The sequence below is a fragment of the Danio rerio genome, chromosome 16 (assembly GCF_049306965.1).
Source record: "Danio rerio strain Tuebingen ecotype United States chromosome 16, GRCz12tu, whole genome shotgun sequence".
In the NCBI taxonomy this organism is placed as follows: Eukaryota; Metazoa; Chordata; class Actinopteri; order Cypriniformes; family Danionidae; genus Danio; species Danio rerio.
The window spans coordinates 20,857,279-20,873,529 of record NC_133191.1 but is presented as its reverse complement, the minus strand read 5'-3'; the positions used below and the strand labels follow the sequence as shown (position 1 = coordinate 20,873,529).

Here is a 16,251-nt window from a genome sequence, read left to right as displayed (position 1 = left end):
AACTAAAAGAGCCATTTTAAGCATATTTCATGATTTACATGTACAGTTGATTGAGCCTGATCTCAGAATTAATTTTAAGACAATTATTGCTCCGAAGCATGCTTCTACAAAGTGGTAATCTTAAAACTCGAAGTATTACATAAAAATCTTCCAAATCTTCAAACTAAAATGAACATTAAACTTTTTCTATTAACTTTAAACACCTTAGAATACTTTTATTATCAATATTACCCTCTCTTAGTTCAATCCCACACAAAGCATTTTGGGAATTACAAATCCCCTAGCTGGACCAACACAGTTCCTTAATGTTGTCCCAACACAAAACACTTAAGTTAACTAAATGGTTTACAAATATAAGTGGACTGAACATAAAACAAATAAATTGGGCAAAGAAATGACAAGAATTGTGTTGTTTCACCTCATTTTAAATAGGTAGTTTAACCAAGCAGCAATCTTTTTTTTTTTTTTTTTTTTTTGAGTGTATAGCTTGTTGGATGGTCATCACAACCAATTTTTTGATGTACCAAAAACATTTTCTAAAAATTTAAATAGTAGAAATATGACAAATATTTATTTTTAAAATACAAATTTATTACATCATATATCATTAGAAAAAAGTTTTAAATTAGAAACTGTAGCCTATTGTTATTTATTAGAAATATAACGAACTAGCCAGCACATTCTACCGTCCTTAATCAGAATTAGGCCATTTGAATGATAAAACATTTTAACATAATGATAAATAAATAAATAAATAAATAAATAAATAAATAAATAAATAAATAAATAAATAATAATAATAATAATAATGGAGACGCAGTGGCGCAGTCGGTAGTGCCTCACAACAAGAAGGTCGTTGGTTTGAGCTTCGGCTGGATCATTTGGCGTTTCTGTGTGGAGTTTGCATGTTCTCCCTGCTTTTGCGTGGGTTTTTCTCTGTGTGCTCCGGTTTCCCCCACAGTCCAAAGACATGCTGTCCAGGTAAATTGGGTAGGCTAAATTGTCCCAAGTGAATGAGTGTATATCAGTGTGTATGGATGTTTCCCAGAGATGGGTTGCAGCTGGAAGGGTATTCGCTGCATAAAACATATGCTTGATAAGTTGGCGGTTCATTCCACTGTGGCGACGGCGGAATAAGGGGACTAAGCCAAAGAGAAAATGAATGAAATAATAATAATGGTAGCATGGTGGAGCAGTGGGTAGCGTTGTTGCCTCACAGCAAGAAGGTCACTAGCTTGAGCCTCGGCTGGGTCAGTTGCCATTTGTGTTCATGTGGGTTTTCCCTGGGTGCTCCGGTTTCCTCCACAGTCCAAAGACATAGGCTATAGGTGAATTGAATAAGCTAAATTGACTGTAGTGTATGTTGTATGTGTGTCAATGGGAGTGTGTGGGTGTTTCCCAGTAATGGGATGCAGCTGGAAGGGCATCCGCTGCATAGAACACATGCTGGAAAAGTTGGCTGTTCATTCCGCTGTGGCAACCCCTGATGAATAAATGGACTAAGCCGAAAAGAAAATAAATAAATGAATGAATAAATATTACTACTACAACTAATATTAATAATATTAATAATAATCATTTAGAGCCTTACATATTTTCTAGCCTCTCTTGTAAAAGTGTTTCAAACTTTTTTTATTGCTCATGTTTTGTTTCAAGATTAAGGTTCAAGATTTAGAATAAAAGTTACTTGTCAAATGTTTTCTCTATTTAAAAACAATACAATAATGAAAGATGAATTTCCTTATGTCAGATGTTTTTGTGCACAGCTGGATGTTGGATTCATGATATATATATATATATATATATATATATATATATATATATATATTTATTTATTTTTTTATTATTATTAAATCTGCTTTAATGTAGCAAAACAAAACAACAAAACAAATAAGACTTTCTAAAGGAAATACTGTGGAAATTTTTTATGAAATAAAATGTTATAGTTTGAACCAAAGTTAAATTATATATTGAGAAAAAGCAAAATAACTAAGCTGTATTTTTAAATTTGATTCAAAGTGTAACTGTTTTCAGTGTAGCTTGCAAAGTTAGCTGAGTTGCTAATGTGTACGTGTCATTGGATGTACAGTAGTATGCATTTTGTTACAAATATAATATACACTAAATATTTCAGGCTAAATAATCAAGCCTTTTTAGTCCAGAATTTGATTTAGCATGCAGCAATGAACTGATTTAATATGTTCATATTGCATATAAACAAACATTAAAATAACTGCAGGTTGGAAAATTGTATTAATCAAACAAACAAACAATGAGTAATGTTGTGAATGTGGGTGCGATAAGGAGAATGTAACTACTGTACTTAAATAGTACTTAAAGCATTGTAAGTTATCAATATAAAACATACAAATAACCAAGCTGGGAAAATAAAAATGCAAACAAACAAGTTGGGTGTCAGTCAAGAAATTAACAAGCATGCAACTGCATCATACGAATGGGGTATATGCACAGCTAGTACTTCTCCCATGCTGATAAACTTTTGGGGATGTTGTAATGTAATTAAATTACAATCAGTTAAAAAGACCTCAGCATTCATTTAGTTCAGGCATAAAACGGGCTGAAAGACTTTATACATGCATGTGCTTTGCAGGCACAAAAAACTTCATTAAAAATACTGGCGTAAAATAAATGTTTATATTTTAAAGACATGGTGTGAAAAACATGGAATTTAGCGCAGTGCTTATTGTACATTCTGAGACCCACATTATAATGTACAGTTGAAGTCAGAATTATTAGACCCCCCCCCCCCTTTTTTTTTTTCTTTTTTTAAATATTTCCCAAATTATGTTTAACAGAGCAAGGAAATTTTCACAGTATGTCTGATAATATTTTTTCTTATGGAAAAATACTTTTTTGTTTTATTTAAGCTACAATAAAAACAGTTATTAATAAAAAAAAAAAAAAAACATTTTAAGGATAAAATTATTAGACCCTTTAAGCTATATATATTTTTGATAGTCTACAGAACAAAACCATCACTATACAATAACTTGCCTAATTACCCTAACCTTCCTAGTTAACCTTAATAACAAAGTTAAGCCTTTACATGTCACTTTAAGCTGTATAGAAGTGTCTTGAAAAATATCTAATCAAATATTATTTACTAGCATCATGACAAAGAAAAAAAATAATTTACTATAAATAAGTTAGTACAAGTATTTTGTTTAGAAATGTGTTTAGAAATTAATGAAAAAATAAACTGGGGGGCTAATAATTCTGACTTCAACTGTATATCAATCAGGCAGTAGAGATCATTGATTTTTAAAGGAAACAGACCTTAAACATGCCAGTTTTGTAACTGCATACTATTCACCGGAAGTCTTTGTCCCAGTTTACTGAAAATAAAAAGCCCTCCTGCAAATACCCTATTGTAAAAATACATGACAAAAGGAGCATTGAACTCCTTAAACAGTCCATTTGAAATAAATATCATTGTAATGTAAAGCAAATATTCTAAATTTGCATACCAACCAGTTAACAACAAGCAAACTAATCAACAAAACAAACTAAAAGAATGAAAGATAAAAAAAATGCTTGTCATTAAATGAGAAAAGTGTTTATGCGGTTTAACAGTACAAACAAACAAACAAACAAATAAATGGTATGTTTTTGAACAACAGCAAGTAACCTCTTAAAATATAATTTCAGTCAGTCTCCTAAAAGGAGACCTACTATGCCGCTAAGATGTAAAACAAGTATTTGATGTTTCTAGAGGTTTTGTACATGCAGCTCAAAATACACCACAAATATTTTTTATGACTATTTGAAACTGGCATTATTGGCTTTGTTTCAAAATTGTGCCATTTTGGTGACTGTCGCTTTAAATTCAAAGGAGATTGTGCTCCCATCCCTCTATTACAAACAGGGCAGCGCTGCAAACTCCTGCATCAGCATATCTGCAGATTCAAAACAGTATTAACGTCATTTCTATGAACAGAAAATGTCAAAAGAAGTGACTCAGAAGTAGATGTTCCGTGTTCATTTGTACATCCTTTAACTTATAATGCCTCTTAGTCGCTGACCTTATCTAAAGCAAGTAAAAAACTGAAAATGGCTGCTAATGAGGGAGAGATTGTCACTATTGGTCAGAGCTTTCCCCTTCTGATGACAAGCAGCAAGAATGTCAATTTAAGTGTTTCTACAGACTGGTTTTATCAAGTGGAATTATAGAAAAGCAGAATACATATTAAAGGCTGACTAGATTCACTTGCTGTTGCCACACAACTATGTTTAAACCCTTTATAATAGTGATTTTTGCATAACAGGTCCCCTTTGAACAGTATTGGTCAGCAGTTGTAAACAAATTGACCCACATGGAAAGAACCTATAAACATATATGTATAATATAGGTTTTTATATAGGTTCCTGATATATATGACATATATAAAATTTGTCATTTTCCTATATATATATATATAGAAAATATATCCTATATATATATATATATAGGAAATATATCCTATATATATATATATATATATATATATATATATATATATATATATATATATATATATATATATATATATATATATATATATAAATATATATATATATATATATATATATATATATATGCACATATATGGGTACATATATATTCACCTATAAGTAAAATTATTAAAATACAGCTGCTAGACAACATTGTTTAAATATTTTTTTATTAACTTAATCAAATAGTACAGGAAATTAATATAGTACAAGAACAAAAATAAGAGAATAAACAACAATAAAGGAAAGAAGAACAAAAGACAAACCATTGTGTTATATATCTTTCTTTTCCACTATCTTCATAAAAGAAAGAATTGACCTTGTAAATGTTTCAGGAAACGTGTAGACATCATAGCTTTCCATCTCCTCTCACTTATTTGCCATATAGTTAAAATCCATAACATGCCAATTACAAGTGATACCAAATTTAAGTGGCACATACATACGTTTTTTGCTCTTTTTTTAAAGTTAGTTCTGAGTTATTGCCTTGATAATAGAAAATATGAACTAGTCAAGGCATCATGTAGGCCTATGACAGTTGCCAAAGTGAGATATGAGCTATATAGGAGACAAATCATGTATGAACAAAGGGTTTATATGTGGATATGAACAAGCAATACAGGAGACCTATTAGGCCTGCATTTGCACATATGCACCTCGATATTGACTATATGTGGCATATATACACATTTTTGCAGTATATATATTATCATATATGTGCATATATACTGCATATAGGTTTCATATATGCACATATATCCTCATATATATTTTCTTTCCATGTGGGGAGTGAACTAAGGTGATGTGAATTCTTAAAATAGCATTATAAGTTACAAGCTTATAAACAAACAAACTAAAACTATAGCATATTTTGCTCCTTAAAATAACAACCTCAGCTTGCAAATTTTAAATAAACAAAGTACATATTTTGCTCCTTAAACTTTTTACAGATAAAATGCTGATCATTACTAATTGTTTAGCGTTGAGTAAAATAATATATTACAATGTTAAGCCAATAATAAAAGTAACTAAATGTGTTACATATTTACTTTTTAAGCAAAGTAATTACAATTATATAAGTATTTATATATATATATATATATATATATATATATATATATATATATATATATATATATATATATATATATATATATATATATATATATATATATATATATATATATATATATATAGATTAAGTTATAGGCTTAACATTGTGTTGTAATACTTTTAAAAGTATCTTTAACCAACACTGTTGTTCAGTAATATATTAAATATATACATTTGTAATATGATAGATATCATTGAATTGAAGATAACAGTCCAACACAATAATAACATATTTAATGGTTTAGAGCTAAATTGTTTGAAAATGTATTCAAACAGATCATACAGTCGCTGACTGTACTGTATGCAACATATTTCCAATCAGACGGTGTCAGTGTTTGCCTGCTGTCCCTTGCGCAGGTCAGTCAGCGTGAAAGACAGCTCTACAGTGAGTAAAGTGCTGAGACTCAGCCTGACTCCTCCAGTCTGAGTAATTATCTAGTATAACTGCCCATTCTGTCCATCCTCTGCAGACTGGAGAGCAGAGTGTGTGCCTGTCAGCACTACAGAAAGAGAGGACGGCCACCGACAAGTATTTGCCTACCTCATTATGTCATTGTGGTGACACAATAGCAGCGGCTTTATTTTTTTTTCTTCTTTGTCACTGTGACAAAACATTTTAGTTTGGAAACTAATTTCCACAGGGGCCCTGCATCATTACACTTAGTAGTAGTTAACTTGTGAGAGATTTAAAGGGACAGTTTAGCCAAAAATGAAGATACTTATACTTTACTTATTCCAAACAGTTTCAATAGTTTTTTATTTTTATTTTATTTTATTATTTTTTTTATTGAAAACCTGTAATTATTGTTTTCCATAGTATTTGTTTTTTTTTCCGAATGCACTGTAAAAATTCTGGGTTCCACACAATGTTCTAACACAAACCCATAAAGTTAAATTAATAGTTTTTACAAAAGTAAGTAGATTGAACATAACACAATTAAGCTGTCCCACCAACAAACTCAAAAATTGTGTTGTGTCAACTCATTTTAAATAAGTAGTTCGAACAAGCAGCGAAAATCTATTTTTGAGTGTAGGATAGATGTACAAACTATTCCACATTTTAGTTGTTTGAAAATGATTTTGAAAGTTAAAACAACTTGCAGTTACTGAATTTGTTGATTCAACTTAACATGGTACATTTTGAGTGTTTCAGTGTTAACTAGTCACTGTTTATACTAATACGTTTTAGTTTTAAAACTGCAAATGATCCACGCTCAACCTGGCATTTCGTCTAGCATTTCTGAAAAGTTCTCCATCCACACTAGCCCTCTGAAAACACTTATCACGTGATCATATACACACACACTGTCCCGCAGTCAGCGGGAGCTCTGGGCACACTTGCCCGGCTGAGAGCAGCCGAACGTCAGCCAGTCCTCCTTAAATCTGCCACTAGATCTCTTCCCAGATAAGTAAATATACCTAATAATTTCTGTATCCACGTACACTGATTCTGCACATTTGACCGATTGCTTGCCTTTATTTCCTATATTGTATAAACTTATTATTTTATACTTTTATAATTATTATTGATTATTAAAATTATAACTCAATAAGTATAACTTCAACATTAGCGAAACTTAAGCATTTTAAAACTAAAACATATCAGTGTAAATGGGGCCTAAGTCTTAGGGCTCTATTTTGACGATCCATTCGCAAAGTGCAAAGCGCAGGGCGCAAACGCAATAAAAGCGTGTCAGAATCCACTTTTGCTGATATAAAGATGGAAAAATCCATTTTGCACTGTGGCGCATGGTCTAAAAGGGTTGAGCTTATTTTCTTATTAAGTTATTGGTGTGTTTTGAGATTAAACCAATCAGAGTATCATTTCCCATTCCTTTTAAGAGTCAGTTGCGCCGCGCCATAGCGCATTTGCTATTTACATGACAGACTTTGTAGGTGGAAAAACTGAGCATTTTACTAGCAAGAAAACAGTTAAACAGAGCATCTACAGCACGAGAATCAGAGATGAGCCTCCTCATTGTTTACTTTAGCTTTCACTCTTGTGGATAAGGAAACTTCTTGTACGCACAGATATCCTTTAGCCTATAAATAATTAATTTTGTTTATTAAGCGCAAAGATCTGTTTCAAAACTATTTCTAAATTCAGTTATAATTTCCAGCAAATGCATAAATGAACAATAATAACGAAGTGTGGTCAAAAAACTGAGTTATGACCAAATACACATGCTGTGCCTCATATGGTCTAAAACCTGAGAGGTGGGCAAATCTAGGCTTGTTTTTAATAAAACAAATATAAATATGCATATAATAAATAATACTGCTAATAATATTAACATTATTCAAAACCAAAGTGTTATGAATGAACTGGGAAAAAAAACGAGATGAAGAAGGCATAAAATTATGGTTTTTAAATTTATGTAGACTAGAAAATAATGTTTTGTAATATTTTAATCCTTTATATTTATATTCTATATATATATATATATATATATATATATATATATATATATATATATATATATATATATATATATATATATATCCTTATTATATCCTATATAAATCTTTAATGTTTTAATTATTTTTCATATGTAAAGATATTTGCATATTGCTGTACATTATGTTTATAGTAAGCAATGTGTAAGCGAGGCGCATAACTAACCCGCTCTGCACTGGACTTTAGACCGGCTTTGTTCTGGTCTTTAGAACAGTCTATTAAAGTTTCTCAAAATAGTAATGCACCAGCAATGCGCCTCAACACGCCTCCTTTTTTAGACTAGAACATCTATGGGCGCACACTTGAGCGCAAATGAGTCATCAGAGTTTTGCATTATATCTACTCTTTTATTGCATTACTTTAATTTTGTATTTAATATAATATGTTAGTGTGAGGGTGTTTAGTAGTTGTGTGAATGGGACTAAGCACCTTATGTGTGTGTCACTGACTGTGGGAAAACGTTGTTTGTGATGAGCAGTGGTCAAATGACTTTAGTATCTACACTTGCTTATGGTTGTGTTTTTTCTGAGGGACAAAGATTTCATTTGTGCATTTTGGTATTTCAAAACAATATAATAGAGACATTTACCATACAACCTTAAATTTTCTTTTATGATTTTTAATAATTTGTTCAATGATAAATTCTGGCAAACACATTTTTGCCATTTTTTTCCATATATTTTATGGATTTTTTACAGCCTAGATTAAGTTCAACTCAATCTACAAAAAAAATTAAGTTAAAAATAGATAATTAAATAAAATGCAAAAATTTAGCTATTATTTTTAAGTTGAGTGGACTATTTTTTTAAGTATGTTTCTCTATGTTCAACAGAACTAAACAAAGTCAAACAGGTTTGGAATAAGCAAAGCATGAATAAATTATGACATTATTTTCATTTTTGGTTAAACTATTATTTATTATTAGTTAAAACATTAAATCATCTGGAAATAGATTTGCTTTCAGGTTCTGGAGAGCAAGTGTGGAAGTAAAAAAATTATATTCAATACTAAGCTGTAATAGTGTATACAATAATTTATATGCATTGTTGCAATGCAAATTAACAGTAATATTTTATATAATATTATAATAAAATAATTTATAGAATTTGTAAAACTAACTATTCTTATTCCATGACATACATTGTGCAATTAATATAAAATGTAAAAATAATTGTATCAAATTTAACATGTAATACACAAAATATTTTTTAAACAATAAAATAATTATGCTTATGATAAATTTTAAATTCTAGAAAATATATATAAATTATTAATTTATTTAGAATGAGTTTATAGACAATCTTCTAAAAATTTCCCAATGAAATTTCTGTATGCATTGCAATGCATGTGTTGTGAATTTAACTTACCACTGTAATTAATCAATATTAATAATAATAATAATAATAATAATAATAATAATAATAAAAGTATAGGCAAGGCAGGGCAAGTTTGTTTATATAGCACATTTCATACACAATGGTAGTTCAAAGAGCTTTACAGAAACAAGAATAAAAGAAACAAGAAAATAAAAGCAACAAAGAATTGAAAATTATTAAAAACTAATTACAATGTTTTAAAACAGGTTTTAAAGGAATGACATTTTTTCAAATTATTTTATAATTTTACATAATAACTTTATAATGAATACTTATTTTACTTACTTATTATTTAATATAATAATCATTTAAATTAATCAAAAAATGTAAATTTTAATATAAACTTCATTGTGAAATATTAATAATATTGCATAATAAAACACATTATCATTATCACATTATCAAATAATTATTACAAAAATACATATTACTATACAAACATGTAACAGAATAGTTTTTATTCAGAAAGTACATTGCAATATTGTATAAATAGAACACTGCATTATTCATTATGAGTATTTTTAATATTATCTAATATACTTTGAGATAATTAATTTATGATAAATTATATTTGTGCCAGATTCAGCTCGGTCTACATTTCATTCTGACTTAGATTGTGCAAACATTTTAAAATATCTGAATGATCATAAATTCAAACTGTATTTAGTATTTAACAGCGTTATAGTTGATGTCCTTCAAGTATGTTTTATACTTTCTATGCTGCTCACTTGAGAGGTGTATTGATTTTTGTTTTCGTTTTTATTCACAGACATTCCTTTGTCCTTCCATAGCCTGACACTTATTTTTAATCAGTCAGCTGATGTCTCTTGGCTTATAATTTGTGCCCAGTTGACAAGAAGAGAATTTAGATGTCACAGACTGAAAAAACCACTGTAACTGTGCTTAGATCAGCAGACACTGGGCACTCTTCTTTACTGCAACAATGGCATGCTCCTATATACTCAAAACAAGTCTTGTATGAAATTTATTAAATATTTCACGTTTATGTTAAAAATGTCTGTTATCCATTTTAGCAGGCACTTACCAGAAAGCCCACCGAAAGATGCTACACAGTCCTTGCGAATATCAACAGTTTAGATCCTTTAGCACCATCAAATGAATTCGCCATCCTGCATTGAAGAACAAAAATTGGTATAGAAACAATTTAATTCAGAAATGTATACACAGGGATTACAAAGCTTTTCATCATGTACTGTAAGTGCATCAACCCAGCTAATGGGGGATGTTCTTAGGTCATCCTGTAGTGTTCTTTCACTAAAAGATGTGTAAATGTTAGCACATACCATCAATAAAATATAGTTTATATTAATCAGGAGTTGCCACAGCGGAATGAACCGCCAACTAACAATTCCAGAATATGTTTTACGCAGCAGATGCCCTTTCAGCTGCAACCCAACACTGGGAAACACCCATACACACTCTGTCACACTCATACACTTCGAACAATTTAGCTTATTCAATTAATCTATAGCGCATGTCTTTTGAATATTGGGACATCAGAGCATCCATCCATCTATCCATCCTCAACATTTCCATACTGTGTACATGGTTAACAGTATGTTACTGTAGATTTTACAATGAATTGGGGGGGATCAGTTCTTCTGCATCTAAATTCAGTACTGCAAATGACAAAACTGCAATAGATAGCACAAAATTGCAAATGACTGTGAAACAGATTTATTTTTTTAACAAATTATTTTGTGAAGTATAAACAGTTTCCTTTAGACTGTTCAGTGTCATGGTGTTACGATTTAATAATTAAAAACAAATAATCATAAAACTGTGCCCTGGTTTTAAATTTTTGGGTGCACTGCACCTTTATTTAATTTCATAAGGTTACCATGGAAATATAAAATAATTTTTATTGAACATAACTTTGTGCTTAGCCAAAACATAAACTATAACAAAAGTAATTGATTCATGAAACCAAAGACTGTACACCTAAAACGAATTCAAAGTCAGGGTAAAAGTCAGAATGACTAGTCGAGGAACGCCTCCTTTAGACGGATTTATGAGTGTTGGGTGCCCGTCATCACCGGAGGTCAAATATCTCCACATTTTCAAAAAAAAAAAAAAAAAAAAAAAAAAAAAAAAAAAAAATATATATATATATATATATATATATATATATATATATATATATATATATATATATATATATAACATTATAACATTTTTATAAATAAACCACAGAATTGGTTAAAACAACTAAATTCTTGCATGAAAAACCATTAGAACTTAATTTCATAACACATTAATTATAGAGCTATTGAAGACAGGGGCAAATGTCTGAGTGTTGAGGAAAGTCTGCTCTTGATGGATACATGAGAAATGAATGACGTCACCCCCTGCAAAACACACTTAAAATCCATCCATCTGTCCATTCTACCTTCCATCCATCCATCCATTCATCCACCCACCCACCCATTCATCCATCCAATAAAAAATAAAATAATAAATAAATCCAAATAAATAAATCCAAATAAATAAATAAATAAACAAATAAATAAATAAATAAATAAATGTTAATTTTTCCTCCAATCTTAAAGCATTCCCTCATATGGAATTAATTTTTTTGGTAATTTACTCACCCCTTGTGTCTTAAGATATTATTATTATTTTTTATTCCAGCTAATAATAAAATCTTATTAAACATTAATTATGGCTTCAAAAGGCTTTGGATGATGAGGAATATGAGTCTGACCTTGCAAAAAACATTGGGATGCAAGCTTTAGTGATTATAAAGTACATCTTTTTATTATGAAAACAGAGTTAGTGCAAGACAAACATTTGTGCTCAAAAAACACTTATTTTTTTCCACTAAGACATTTATTCCTTGTTTTTCATGGTCTAGAAACCTTTGAAGCTGCAAAAAAAAAAAAAAAAAACATTTGGAAGTTCAAACCACTAAAGCATCTTAGGCATCTGTTATAGTGGGAAACATCCTGCAAGTATTTCTTAAAAATACAACTATTTATTTTTGATTGAAAAAAATGAAGTATGACAAAGGCAATGGGGTAACTTATCAGTATTTGTTTTGTTATTTCTTTTGGAAGTGAACAAATCCTATAAGTAAAAATCACATTGAGGAAGAAGTGAAGAGAAGAGGGACAAGGGAGGGCTTTGATGAAGGAAGTCAGGACGGTCTCCTCGCCATGCAATTTAATCACTGTATACCCAGGCAAGTATTGACAGTTGTCCTGTGGAAGCTATTAAAGTTGCTGTCCAAGGTTAAATGAAATTGCAGTTTATCAGGGGAGCATTGAGAAAATAAGGGAATCTGCTGGAGCCGGCTGATTAATGTGGAGCATGATCAACACAAGGGGGTTCATTAAACCATACATCACCAGGGTAATTTAACATGTCATCACGCCTGCCGTCTCCCCCTCAACACGTGTATTTATGTGTGTGTGGGGGTGTGAGATTGTGTGTTCTTTTTTGTCACGCTTACACTGTACATCAAAGAATCAGTGTGGGTTTGGCTGTTGGCAGGTCTGATGTTGCAAGGAATGACGTGCAACATTGTGCTACTCTCAAATCAAATAACAGTAATTGATAAAGATGCCTACATTTGGTGTTGGTAAAGGTCTATTAGAGTGGAGGATGGGTGAGAAGTGACAATGAAAAATAAACCTTTAGATATGCATTCGTGTCAAATTTAGAAGAGCACCCACCCTCCACACCACATTGAAAGAAAGAAAGAAAGAAAGAAAGAAAGAAAGAAAGAAAGAAAGAAAGAAAGAAAGAAAGAAAGAAAGAAAAACAATGCAAACCCATCAACAAGTCATAAAATTACCCCTAAATTTGTTCTTAGTCCGTCAGTCAGTGCCACTACATTCATTGACTGATAGTCAATGGTTTCAGGGCGATAAATCATGACTTTAAATAAAAGCAGGAAAATGTGGCAAGTCAAAATAAAGCAATTAATATAATAATACTTGTATCAGACCTGCGCAATGGTCAGGAAGGATTTTGGAACATTCACTCTCACTCTCTCAAGGTCATGCCAAAGTATCTCAATCTGGTTGAGGACAGAACACAGGGCCACTGCAGAAGGTGTATTTTCTTCTATTGAAACCCTTCTGTTGTTGATTTAATTTTATGCTTTGGGTCTTTGTCCTTTTGCATTACACATTCTCACTTGAGCTTCAGTTTACCAGACTTCAAGTTTTCCTGCAAAATGTCTTGATAAACTTTGGAATTCAGCAAAGCAGCCCCAAACCATGATGGCCTATAAAGCCCATTTTACAGTTGGGATGAGGTTTTAATGTTGATATTCTGTACTATTTTTCTCCACACAAAGGGTTGTATGTTATTTCCGAACAACTCAATTTTGGTTTCATCTGTCCACAAAATATTTTGTCAGTTTTGCTATGGAACATCCAAGTGCTTTTTGCAAACTATTTGGACAGAAGTGGATTCCTCCAGTGTCCTCACATTAATTTCATGTTTGTTTCATGTTTTACTTATTGTAGATTAGACAACAAAAATGTTAGCATGTGCCAGAGATTTTTGTAAGTCTTTGGCAGACACTCTAGGATTCTTTTTCACCTCATTGAGCGTTCTATGCTGTGCTCTTGCAGTCATCCTTACAGGAGAGGATGACCACACCTAAGGAGGACAGCAAGACTGCTAAACTTTCTCCATTTATAGACAGTCTGTCTTACAGTGGACACATGAACATCAAGGCTTTTAAAAAATACTTAATGTAACCATTTCTCGCTTCATGCAAGTAAACTTTTTTCTTGCAACAGTATGGACAAAAAAAAAAAAAGTTAATGTAAGAATATCAGATTTTTGATGAACCATTACTTTTTGTCAGTTTCAAGTTATAAATACTATATATACTAATATAAATAATATATAAAAATTAGTGCTGTCAAAATTAGTGCGTTAACGTTAAAATTTGAAATAATTAACGTGTTAAAAAATGTACGCAATTAACACAGTTGCTGTTTTTTTTTTATTTCCTGTTGTGGCCGACATGTGTTCAACATGCAAAGAAATATGGCCAAGGAAGCGCTTTTTGAAGGCTGAGTATAAATTTTCAGTATAAAACAATTAATGTCGCATCACCAGGCTCTCCAGCGTTTTCTCCAGAGTTTCGTGCAATTTCAGGTGTTTCATTTTTAACTTTCGACTTCTGTTTTAATGGAATTTGATACCGCATGGTGAGCGGAAAGAAAAACTCCTAATATTGGAGTATTGGTGTCTTATGTGAATGTACTCAGAAAGTGACATGATGTCATGAGCTGTCAGACAGCACATTCATCTGCCTTTCAGCATGAGCCCTCAAATGTGTCATTAAGTTTGACGTGTTTCCCCCTTTTCAATACATTCCTAAACATAATAGTTGGTCCAGAGTGTAATTTTAAGGCTTGATTGGGTTTATATGATGCAAAGCAAGGTTATTATAGTTAACTAAAACCAACGAAAAAACGAAAACTAAAATGTAAAATAATTGTCGTTAACTGAAATAAAAATAAAAACGAGAGTTTTTTCAAAAACTAGAACTAACTGAAACTGTGTACATACAAAACTAACTGAAACTAACTAAAATGATAGCAAAAACCTCCTTCGTTTTCGTGTTTGTAAATGTATTTAATACATAATACTGTATGCCTATTAGAAGTAAATATAATCCGCGCTGCAGGTGTTTGTGTTTGACCCTTTCGCACCTCAGTGTCTCCTGCTGCCATTGACCAGATCGAGCCGGCTCTCCTCCAGTCATCCTCGCTGTTGCTTCCGCGACAAAAACAGCCAGTGGACGGACATGACAGCAGCACGGTGACAGCATTAAATAAAGATACTTAAAAGTGTTACTTTAACACGTTTGTGCCCAATAATGGGTTTTATTTCTGCATCGCGATCGCGAACGAATCTTTTTAACCAGATCTTCTAAGTGAACCGGTTGAACTAGTTCACCAAATCGAACTGAATCATTTGAAACGATTCGCGTCTGCATTAAGCACTTATCCAGCAACTACTTACTTTTTAACAAGCCTAATACCCCCTCTGACTCTAAATAATCCAATATATAATCTCATTTAGTTATTAGAACAGCAACGTTGCATTGAGAAGCGGTGAACCGTTAATACTGCGCATGCGTGATTCATTGAGCCAAACAAAATCAGCTGTGAAACTGAACTGAACCACTGAACTGAACTGAACTGGAGCAACTGCTGCGCGGGTAAACCGAAGGCTTAAATGAGATGTGATCTGATGAAAAACGTAAGTTTATTTCACAACAGACAATCATAATGGAATTTAAGTAAGTGAATGATTCAGTTGGGTTGCAAAACTTTACTTTAAGACTTTTCTGATCATTTTAATTGACTGAAATTACTATTGCTGACTACATAATGTTGAGTCCTAAAATCTGCATTAAAATCTGCACTTCCCATCACCAGGCACGGATTAATAATTTAAAGGCCCCTGGACACAATGTCTTGAAGGCCCACTATAGCCGCACCCCATAGTTGAATTAAAAAAAATAAGATTAATATAATATTTGTTAAATAAAATTAATTTGTAATGTATTGCCCACATTTATGAACTTATTTATAAAGCATTTAAAGCACACTTTGAAAAAAAAATACTAATACAACTAGGGGAAATTAATGGATTTTAATATACTTGTTCAAGTTCACTGAAGCAGTACTAAAATTTATATTTAAGGGTATTTTTAATGTATAACTTCTACAAACTTATAATGCAAATGATTTGGATTACACCTGTCCAATCCAGTTCTAGGAATCTGAGTCCTCCATA

At 31.3% G+C, this 16,251-nt stretch overlaps 1 long non-coding RNA gene across 1 annotated transcript; it reads right to left on the bottom strand.

The window, feature by feature from the left end:
* Positions 1–2,158: 2,158 nt before the first annotated feature.
* LOC141378075 (uncharacterized) lies at positions 2,159–15,612 on the bottom strand. The gene is made up of 3 exons (XR_012391691.1): positions 15,159–15,612; positions 10,505–10,589; positions 2,159–3,917 (listed from the first exon to the last, which is right to left on the bottom strand). It is a non-coding gene; the product is annotated as an uncharacterized lncRNA (long non-coding RNA).
* Between the last annotated feature and the right edge of the window lie 639 nt (positions 15,613–16,251).